This window comes from Tiliqua scincoides, chromosome 4 (assembly GCF_035046505.1).
Source record: "Tiliqua scincoides isolate rTilSci1 chromosome 4, rTilSci1.hap2, whole genome shotgun sequence".
NCBI classification, from domain to species: domain Eukaryota; kingdom Metazoa; phylum Chordata; class Lepidosauria; order Squamata; family Scincidae; genus Tiliqua; species Tiliqua scincoides.
Genome location: NC_089824.1, coordinates 55,864,132 through 55,875,284, shown reverse-complemented (window position 1 = coordinate 55,875,284; position 11,153 = coordinate 55,864,132).

Below are 11,153 nucleotides of genomic sequence, written 5' to 3'. Positions count from 1 at the left end.
TACATCTGGCATTCTGACTTAACCCATTCCTAAAATCAGGAGGTTGCGCATACACATCATGGCTTGTACCCCATAATGGATTTTTCCTCCAGAAACTCGTCCAATCCCCTTTTAAAGGCGTCTAGGCTAGACGCCAGCACCACATCCTGTGGCAAGGAGTTCCATTCATAAACACAAATGCCATACAGTTCTTCAAAGTGCATCCCAATTACATTTTTTCCCTTCATGCATGCTTCTTGAAAACCATCACAGTACTATATTCAGACCTCATGTGGTGGGGAAGAGGAAAGAATTGATGTAGGACCTAGTTTTTTGTTCTGCCATTTGCCATAAACTTTGGGAAATAAAATAGGCAAGTTTTGTCAATTTCACTTCTTTGCTTTTCACAATAAATTCCATGGACAAAGCTGGATAGTCAGTGCATAAAGTTCTAAGCATTTTCAACCGTTGGGATCGGTGCTTTTCAACCTCTTCATACCTCTTCAACCGGTATACCTCTTTCAACCTCTTCATACCTCTTCAACTGGTGGGACCCATGTAACTGTCCTAGGACCGGTGCTTTTCAACCTTACTCAACCTTACTTAAACTTACTCAGACCTTACTCAAACTTACTGTACTCCCATGTAACTGTGGGACCAGTGCTTTTCAACTGATGGGACCCATGTAACTGTCCTGGGACCGGTGCTTTTCAACCTCTTCATAAATGACCTGGAGACACGGGTGAGCAGTGAGGTTGCAAAGTTTGCAGACGACACCAAACTTTTCTGAGGGGTGAAGACCAGAAGTGATTGTGAGGAGCTCCAGAAGGATCTCTCCAGACTGGCAGAATGGGCAACAAAAAGGCAGGTGCGCTTCAATGTCAGTAAGTGTAAGGTCATGCACATTGGGGCAAAAAAATCAAAACTTTAGATATAGGCTGATGGGTTCTGAGCTGTCTGTGACAGATCAGGAGAGAGATCTTGGGATGGTGGTGGTGGACAGGTCGATGAAAGTGTCGACCCAATGTGCGGCGGCAGTGAAGAAGGCCAATTCTATGCTTGGGATCATTAGGAAAGGTATTGAAAACAAAACGGCTAATATTATAATGCCGTTGTATAAATTGATGGTAAGGCCACACCTGGAGTATTGTGTCCAGTTCTGGTTGCCGCATCTCAAAAAAGACATAGTGGAAATGGAAAAGGTGCAAAAGAGAGTGACTAAAATGATTACGGGGCTGGGGCACTTTCCTTATGAGGAAAGGCTACGGCGTTTGGGCCTCTTCAGTCTAGAAAAGAGACGCCTGAGGGGGGACATGATTGAGACATACAAAATTATGCAGGGGATGGACAGAGTGGATAGGGAGATGCTCTTTACACTCTCACATAACACCAGAACCAGGGGACATCCACTAAAATTGAGTGTTGGGAGAGTTCGAACAGACAAGAGAATATATTTCTTTACTCAGCGTGTGGTTGGTCTGTGGAACTCCTTGCCACAGGATGTGGTGATGGCATCTGGCCTGGACGCCTTTAAAAGGGGATTGGACAAGTTTCTGGAGGAAAAATCTATTACGGGGTACAAGCTATGATGAGTATGCGCAACCTCCTGATTTTAGAAATGGGCTATGTCAGAATGCCAGATGCAAGGGAGAGCACCAGGATGAGGTCTCTTGTTATCTGGTGTGCTCCCTGGGGCATTTGGTGGGCCACTGTGAGATACAGGAAGCTGGACTAGATGGGCCTATGGCCTGAACCAGTGGGGCTGTTCTTATGTTCTTAACTGTGTATAGGACTGCAGTTCTAGTGTATATGTCTTATTAACCTCTGTTATGGAGCTGGAGCAAAGTTCTAAAACCCCCCAACCCACCTCCCCCACTGCAGTTCTGCTCCGCTTTATTTATTTATATATCTTTCACATTCCTGTTTGGCACTTCCTCCAAGCTTAGAGTGGTGTACATGGTTCTTCCCCTCCTCCTTTTGTCCTCACAACAGCCGTGTGAGGCAGGTGAGGCTGAAGGAAAGTGACTGGCCCAAAGTCACCCAGGAAACTTCATGGCTGAGAGGGAATTTGAACCTGGATCTTCCCAACTCCCAAACCACTCCAACCTGGCTCATTTTGCACCTTTCCACTACTACTAAGCTAGTGTTATTGAAACGGTGAACAGTTATTGAAATGGTTCTTTAGGGCGGCACCAGGAACTCAAAGGGGAGGCGCAGGATGTCCTCTTGAAGTGATACAGTCACACCCCTGGGTAGAATATGAGCCCAGAAGGTCTTCTGCCCTTTGTCTGCACTTTTTTTTTAAGCAGAAGAAACAGGAGTAGCTCAGCTGCAAGAGTGGCTGCTGCCGCCCCACCCTCTTCGGAGCATGCATGGTTCCTAGTTCCCAGCCTGGGATCGATTCTCATCAAAGTGAAATCTCTCTTTTCAACCCCCCCCTTCCACTCCCCCCTTTCGATCTGGATCTGCTTTCCTCCCCCTCCCCTTAAAGTTGTTTCCATGCAGTTGGCAAAGGGGGAGGGGAGAGACAAACACACACTTTATTTGGCCAGGAGCAGAAAAAGGGTACTGTTTTAAAAGTGATTTATTAATCTTGTTGTTTGACTGAAGAGGGAAGGCTGTATTTTTAAAGTGATGAATCTTGCTATTTGAAGGGAATACTTATCAGCCATTGATGAAGTGATTGCCAGCCCAATTCTATCCACACTTTCCTGGGAGTAAGCTCCATTGACTCTAATGGGACTTACTTCTGAGTAGGCATGCATAGGCTTGAGCTGTGCATCTCCTAGTATAGGAGACAAATCAGCTTCCCAACCAAACCCTTAGCAGCTCTGATATATTTTCATGGTCTATTTTTGTTTCCCTACCAGCTGCTGGAAAAATTTAATTTCATTAAATTAATAAAGGGTTCAATCCTATCCAAGGAGAATGGGAGAAATGACTAGTTGGATTGGGGTCCACAGGGGTGTGTGTGTGTAATGTTGGTCAGACTGGTGGTTCACAAAGTTCATTTGATAAAACAATTCTATTGGCATGCTTACAAAGTTTAAAAAAATTAGTCCTCCTGGACCAGACAAAATCTACCTACTCCAACATCCTGTCTCCAACAGTGATCAGCAGCTGATCATTTATAAAGCATGTATATTTCTGTGTATTAATAATATATTTTTAAGATCTGCATTTAATTAATGATATGATTAATATAATTAATATTAATATAGTTAATATATTTAATATTTAATATTATATTATAATAAATATAATATTAACTATATTATAAATATAAATATATTATAAATATAAACAAATAAATATAAATATTAAATATTTTAAATATAATATTATAATATTATATTCAATATATTTAATATAGTTAATATTTCTGGCCACTTCCTGTTTAATGATGTCACTTCCAGCCCTCAGGAACATGATGGGGAGTCATGGCCAATAGCCACGGGGGTCAAGGGAGCCGCTGGCTGGAAAAGTTTGAGTACCACTCTACTAAGCCAAAAAAGAAAAAGACAAATGACAATCAAGGCACACAACATGTTTAGTGTAACGTCTGACCCTGAGAGGCAAAGGGCACAATCCTAACTGGGTCTACTCAGAAGTAAGTCCTATTTTGTTCAATGGGGCTTACTCTCAGGAAAGTGTGGTTAGGATTGCAGCCAAAGAGAGATCTGAGTTTTTTTACATGGAGTTACCTGAATCTGAGAACTCAACCTTTGGAGAACTTCCCAAAGTGCTCTCTGAGAATTCAATGTTCCACTGTGTGTTCAGAGGAGCATATTTACCTACTATGCACTGATTGTTTGCACTTAAATAAAGTAAATATTAGAAATGCAACTTAAGTTTCCAGTGTTCTGTTATCCAAAGGAAAGTAAACTTTGTAGTATTGCCCCAGGAACTTCATGCTGCTTGAAGTAGAGAGCATACAACAGCATGTTCATGTAAATATAAAATCAGAAGTCAAATACGCGTATATCTAATTCACTGAGGAGGCAATCAAAATATAGGTGAGATAATTAGAGGCATCAGGTGTTGCAGACTTTCATGAGAATAAGATGGCTCTTTTATATTGATAATTTATATATGGATTCTGACAATTACAGATTTCCTCCAGTCTATTTGTCTTTTTTTACATGAGTTAGATTGTGAGAATGTATTTTTCCAGGAGAAAGGTAATCCACAGATTTTTTAATAAGTTGCTCTCAGTGATTTTAGAAAGACTTTTAGTAGAATTCTACAACTTTGTTGTAACCAAAGAAACTGTTTGGGTTCAGTCAGTAGAACATAAAATGGAGGAAGTGGATAGCTGGATTTTACTGCTTACATGTTTCCCATGTATAAGAGTAATCCAAAAAGATTAACAGTTTCAGCCTTCCATCAGAATTTATTCAGAAATATATTTGCACAAAACAATAAAACATACATTACCTGCACTAACAGACTTTTAAAATAGCTAAGTTAATCATGATTAACTGTCTTGTTGCTTTCAATGGTGCTTAGTCATGAGTGACAAACACAGTCTTATGCATGTCTACTCAAAAGTCCCATTGTGTTCCAGGAGGTTTACTCCAACTAAGTGTGTATAGGATTGCAGCCAGGCATCCCAATCCTACTGGACTGCCTCACAAGCAAAACTAGTGTTCCTCCAGAGCACACTGCCTTACTGTAGTTGCAAAACTCACTGCAGCAGTGCACGGAGACGCATGCTGCCAGAGCACCAGTGGGAAGGCTGGAGTTTTCCCACATGCGCCAGCCTATTGCTCAGGACATGCCGTTGCAGGTAAGGTAGTGGGTAAGGCAGGACAGAGTGGGGGGAGGGTGGAATGGGGTGGGCAGACTAAGGTGATGACGGGGGCTGAAGGAGGGTGGAATGGAAAGGTGATGGGGAGGGATGGGCATGTCAGGTCCACTAAGGGGTGAGTTTAGTGGCAGTTGCTGAATCCTAACCCCCTTCCCAGGCCCAATCCCACAGTGTGGGTCATGCGCTCTTGCACCAGCAATTTCACTGATGCAGATCCAAGTTGATTCCACATCGCACCATGAAGGCTTACCCCTGGCTAAGGGAACAGATATTCCCTTACCCAGAGGAGACCTCCACAATTGTCCCACCCCACAGGTTGCAGTGGTAGCCATTTCAGTGCTGCTGCATCGGTGGTGGTGGGGGAACGACTAGGACTGGGATTTTCATTTATTAGGACACAACCCTTTAATATTTCTATTAAAGTCCAGCATGCATATTTGGTATTTACATAACTTATGTTTTATCTCTGTTAATTGTATTATATATTATAATCACTGTGATTTGTTTTTCTTATTGCGTCAATTCAATGTTAATTTTGTTATTATTTGTATTGGTATAGTATTTTCTTAGGGTAGGTTTCTTGTGCTCTTGTTGATTCACCCTGTTCTCTTTTCACCCTTCCTCAGTGGTTTACCAAGTTGTGAAACTGGACACTTTAAAATGTTTAAGAATAATTCTGGCAATATCTTTTTAGCAAGAAGGTATGGTCATTTTCAGTTCAGCCAAAAAAAGATATTCTCATTTGTGTGTGTGTCCAATTATGTCAAACTGGAAAAATCTGCTCTTTTTAGATTGCTGTGAAAAAGGCTGCTACTCTTTTTAGAGTGGTGGGATAGACAAAGGAAAATAGGACTGTTATGAAACACTGCCCTTTACATTTATTCATGCACTGCTGAGGATAGCAGTATCAAAAGAAATAAGAGTCATTTCATTTAGTCTTCCCAACAGACTAAATGGGAAGAGCACTTTTTAAAGTTGACAACTATGTTTGCCTTGCAGTGAATTAAATAAAGATTGCAGAGTGGCCTTTCCAAAAGGTGAATCTGAACTGTCTTAAAAGATGGTAACATGATTGGAGTCTGGTCTTCAGAGACTTGAAAGGAAATGGAAACATCTAGCTAGGCAGGAGGTCCAGTCAACAGTTTTCTACTGCGTTTTCTGACAAATTTGTATAGAATCAATCAAGATGACAACAAGGGACTTACAGCTCACACAAAAGAAAACATCTTGATATCTTGTTTCTGTATCTATTCAGAGTTCCCACCGTCCAGATTAACACCTTACTATGTAGGAATGTATGTATATTAAATGCGTACACACGTATCTACAACATCTGTCGTCAACATATAGCAGAGAGATGGTATAGTTATTAAATTACTACATCAAAAAGTCTGCTAAATTCTTGGAGGAGTTATTTTTTTCTACCACAATAAATTACAGTGCAATCAAATGTCTATACAGATCTAGATCAAATACAGATCATCTGCAAGAGGGATCTGAAGGCCTTAGGGATGGACCTCAACAAGTGGGAAACCCTGGCCTCTGAGCGGTCCGCTTGGAGGCAGGCTGTGCAGCATGGCCTTTCCCAGTTTGAAGAGACACTTTGCCAGCAGTCTGAGGCAAAGAGGCAAAGAAGGAAGGCCCATAGCCAGGGAGACAGACCAGGGACAGACTGCACTTGCTCCCAGTGTGGAAGGGATTGTCACTCCCGGATTGGCCTTTTCAGCCACACTAGACGCTGTGCCAGAACCACCTTTCAGAGCGCGATACCAGTCTTTCAAGACTGAAGGTTGCCAAGGTTAAGGTTAACAGATCTAGCTCAAGTTGGAGTGATGCTCTCATTTTAGAACTCACCCTATTTTTTCTACCCAACTTATTTTCTGTCTGCACATACACCTGCTGCCTTCTTCGCTGGTCATTTCTTTAATGCAGGATAGGCAAGGATTGGGCAGCACTCACAGTGCTCCCAGAGCTCCCTCCTTACCTTCATCCAGTGTTGTCCTTGGGGGTGGGTGTGCAGGGGGTGTGGCTGCATTCCATGACACACTCCAGCAGGATGTCTGAGAGGAATTTTATCAGGGATTACAAAGTTTCTTTTGGGCCCCTTCCCAAAGGGAGGGGTGGGCGACAGCTGCAATAGTCTTTGGAATTCAAATCTACTGGACTTCCTCATGCAGAGCCCAGGTCTACCTGCCCATGTGGCATCAGCAGCTTGATACAGTAATACAGAAAACCAAACCTACTCCTAAGGATGCAAACCTAACCCAGTTTCCAGCACCAACATAAGGGCAATGCAGCTCCAAGGTAAGGGAACAAACATTCCCTTATTTTGAAGAGGCCTTCATGAGTGCCCCCCAACTGCAGGGTGCAGAACATGTCCCATTGGCACAGCTATACCAGTACTGGAAAGTGGGTTAGGATTTGGGTCTAAGTCTCTCAAAAATCTTTTATATATAGAAAATCACTGCAAAAAATTAGCACCATTGTATTTTGGCTCACACTAGAATGGAAAGTGTCCTTTGTGCATCAAAACGTACTTCTGCAGCTGTATCCTAAACACTCTTTTGTGGTTAGCAGATCCACAAGCAAAGAGCTAATGTAGCAGGCCAGTTTCCTCCCAGATTTGACATTGTGTTAAGGAGTGTCATGTATGCATTTTTCGGCCCGGTGCATATGGCTTGCGGCAGCCGCCGCTGTCATGCCACTGTAGTGCCCTGTCGCAAACTTAGGGGGGTTCGGGGTGCTCAGAGTTCTTGGTTCTTGAACCCTAAAGCCCTCAAGGGGAAGGGATTGTCACTCCTGAATCAGCCTTTTCAGCCACACTAGATGCTGCACCAAAACCACCATTCAGAGTGCGATACCATAGTCTTTCAAGACTGAAGGTTGCCAACTCTCTCTCTCTCTCCTCACCTGGGTCAGTTACTCTTGTAGATCTTTTAGCTCCAGGGCTACCTATGAGGCCAGGTGCCCATGTTGGACAATGGAGCTCAAAGTGCGTCCAGGATGTTGCACCCAAAAACTCTGTCCAAGAAGGAACGGGACACACCCCTTGGGCGCTCATTATTATACTTCTTATGCTAATAGTAGAGGTGACTTCACACTTATTTAGACTGTCCAATCAGACCCTTCGAGGAACAGAACCTTCCTGAAGTTCGCCTGGTTGTTAACTCCTCCTAGTTCTTACCCCTCCAACTGGAGATCCATAGCTGCACTCCATCACGCTTGATCAGGTGCCTCTCTGTCTACTAAGGTGCTAAACATTCCAATGGATTGTAATTCTTGTTATCTGTCCTTTCTGGCCAGCAAAGGAGAGACAACAATCTTTTTGTTTATTTACTCACATTCTTACAGCTAGGAACTGCTAGCAACTTCTCAGTTACTGACTTAGTTTGGTTCAGGCTTCTACTGCCCACCTAGGCCTAACATGTACATATCCATGACATGCCCCCAGCATCCCACGTGGGCAGCAAGTCTGGGTGAGATTGGAAAATGTAAGATCCCAGAAATCTCTGGGCCTCTTTTGAAACCTGAGGTGCTAACAGACTAAACAGATTCACTCACTTTGACCACAATGGCAGCTGTATGGAAAAACAAATGGCTTGGGATATGTAACCCTTGCAGTTAATGAGCACCTTGGGCAAGGTGTTGATAAACCAAAAACAATCAGAAACATGAAAAAAGATCCCCAGCAGGGCACCAGCATGCTGCAGAGGACTCCAAAGTCAGGGAGGACTTGGGCTTGCCACACCTCTGGCCTGCTTGGCTTTAAAGAGCTAAATCTGGCCCAGAAAACCAAAACAAAGGTGGCGAATATGCCTTGCAAGAAAGTGTTTTGTGCATGAATGCCCACTAGGCCCCATAAACCAGGTGCCCAATGTGAACTGGTGCCATCCCTGTTGGATGCCAACACAGAGAAGGCCCTGTCTGCTGGCAAACATCCACAAGAGGGAAATGATTATATTATGCCTGGCATTGATTTTGCTGCAGTGGTTGTTATTGATCAGTTGTTATTGTTGTTGCTATTGATCAGTTGTTTTTTACTCGACAATTTGTGGATATTTTAATGCTGTGACTGCTAAGATACTTGTTTTCATGCATCACAATATAAACATGATTTAAAATGATAGAAAGCTGGCTGTAGCCTGCTCCCTGTGCTGTTGCAATCTGTGTAGGGATCAATCAAAGAAACGAAGCAGTGGTGGCACTAGGATTTGTATCACCTGGTGCCCTCGTGTTGGACCTTCTCCTGTACCAGACCATCCAGAATAAATTACAATATCACACGCACAGCCTAAATGCAGTGGCACCTCTAGGGTTGGTGTCACCCCATTAACTTCATTTATTTAAATATATAACAGTACAGGTACCCAACAAATCAGTAACCAACCAAAAAAACCCAGTGCCAGCTTGATGATACTAGAACCCTTCTTCAATTGTGTATTAGTTCTGATATGTGGAAATCAAAGCTGACTCATACTAACACCTGATTGGTTCCTTGCTGTGTCATAACACGTCATTGGCTCTTGGAACAATCAATCACATTGGTCAGTCTTAAGTTAAAGAAATCCACTTGTTGTTACATGAGGCAATTGTGATTTCCTTTTCTGGTTTTTGGGGTGTAACATTTGACAGAACACAGATATTTCAACGCAGTTTGTTTCATTGCATTCGGAATTAAACTTTGCATCAAATAATATATAACATGATGGTATTATTCAAAAATGCCCAGATTTCACCATTTTTGCCAGTGGTGGTGTCACCCCCTGAGCATGTCACCCAATGCACCTGCGTAGCAATGCCACTGAAGCCAGCCTCACACAGCAGTCAACTCAATACTTTCACACACAGGCTCTGTTTCGGAAGAAGTCAAGGACCTCCAAAACTTGTCATCTTTAATGGAGGGCCATCTACCCTGCCTCGAAATGGGCAGCCCAGCATCTGTCGTGGCTGATTCCCGTCCCAAAAAGGCTGAGCTGTGACAAGAACAGACCTCTTCTTCTTGTGCAATGACAGGTGTTGACGTCACACTTTTGCACAGCAGGGTTTTGTCATCCCTGTTTTGGAAGGGTGGAAAAGGATGCTTTGGAGCCTCCTACTGCTGTTTGTTGTGTTACACCAGGGGTGTCCAAACTTTTTGGCAGGAGGGCCACATCATCTCTCTGACACTGTGTTGGGGGCCAGGGAAAAAAGAATTAATTTACATTTCAAATTTGAATAAATTTACATACATTAATAATAATAATAATAATAATAATAATAATAATAATAATAATAATAATAATACTTTATTTATATCCTGCCCTTCTCCCCAAAGGGACCCAGGGCGGCTCACAACATATTAAAAACAGATTAAAAACATAATTTAACCACAAATAAAAACATATTAAAAATACATTAACATATACCCATAAAAACCATAGTCAGATAAAAAGTCAGATAAAAGGAGCAAAACGCAGCAAATCAGAGGAATCAGGCCTGTAAAAATACTAAAAGATACAGAAAAGATGTTTAAAAAGGCCATGCACTCAGAAGGCTTCTTTAAACAAAAATGTCTTCAGGCCTCGCCGAAAAGTCTCAAGAGAGGGAGCCATTCTCAAGTCAAGGGGAAGGGAGTTCCATAATGTTGGTGCCACTACTGAGAAGGCCCTATTTCTTGCCGCTGCCCCACGTAACTCCTTAGGCGGTGGCACTTGTAAAAAGGCCTTCTCTGATGATCTAAGAGGACAAGCCGGATTGTACGGAAGTAGGCGATCTCTGAGATACCCTGGCCCAGAGCAGTATAGGGCTTTAAAGGTCAAAACCAGCGCCTTGAATTGGGCCCGGAAACGAATGGGCAGCCAATGCAGCCCCCGGAGAAGCGTGCTGACAGAGTCAAACCGCCTACCTCCAGTGACCACACGGGCCGCCGCATTCTGCACTAATTGCAGTTTCCGAACCGTCTTCAGGGGCATTAATATATTAGAGATGGAACTTCTGTGACTGAAGGTCTTGCAATAGCTCAAGGTCTACAAAAGGCTTTGCACAAAGCAAGGTCGGTCTTTCCTTTGCTGCCACTGCTCCATCACAAAAGTGAAACAGCAAGTAGTGGTTGGAGCCCTCATCCCACAGCTCATGTGAAAGGTTGAAGTCACCCTCATGCTGAGAGCACTTGTGTTGGGCAAGCATGGGCTCCAGCAAGTCTCCAGAGGGCCAGTCTCATTGGAGACTGGGGGCTTTCCGTGGGCCGCATTGGGAGTCCCTGAGGGCCACAAGTGGCCCCAGGGCCGGGGTTTGGGCACCCCTGTGTTACACTCTTGGTCTCGCTGCCAGGTGGCAGGTGTCCACGGGTGCCACGGGTACCACCAGGCACCACCTCAAGTCCCAC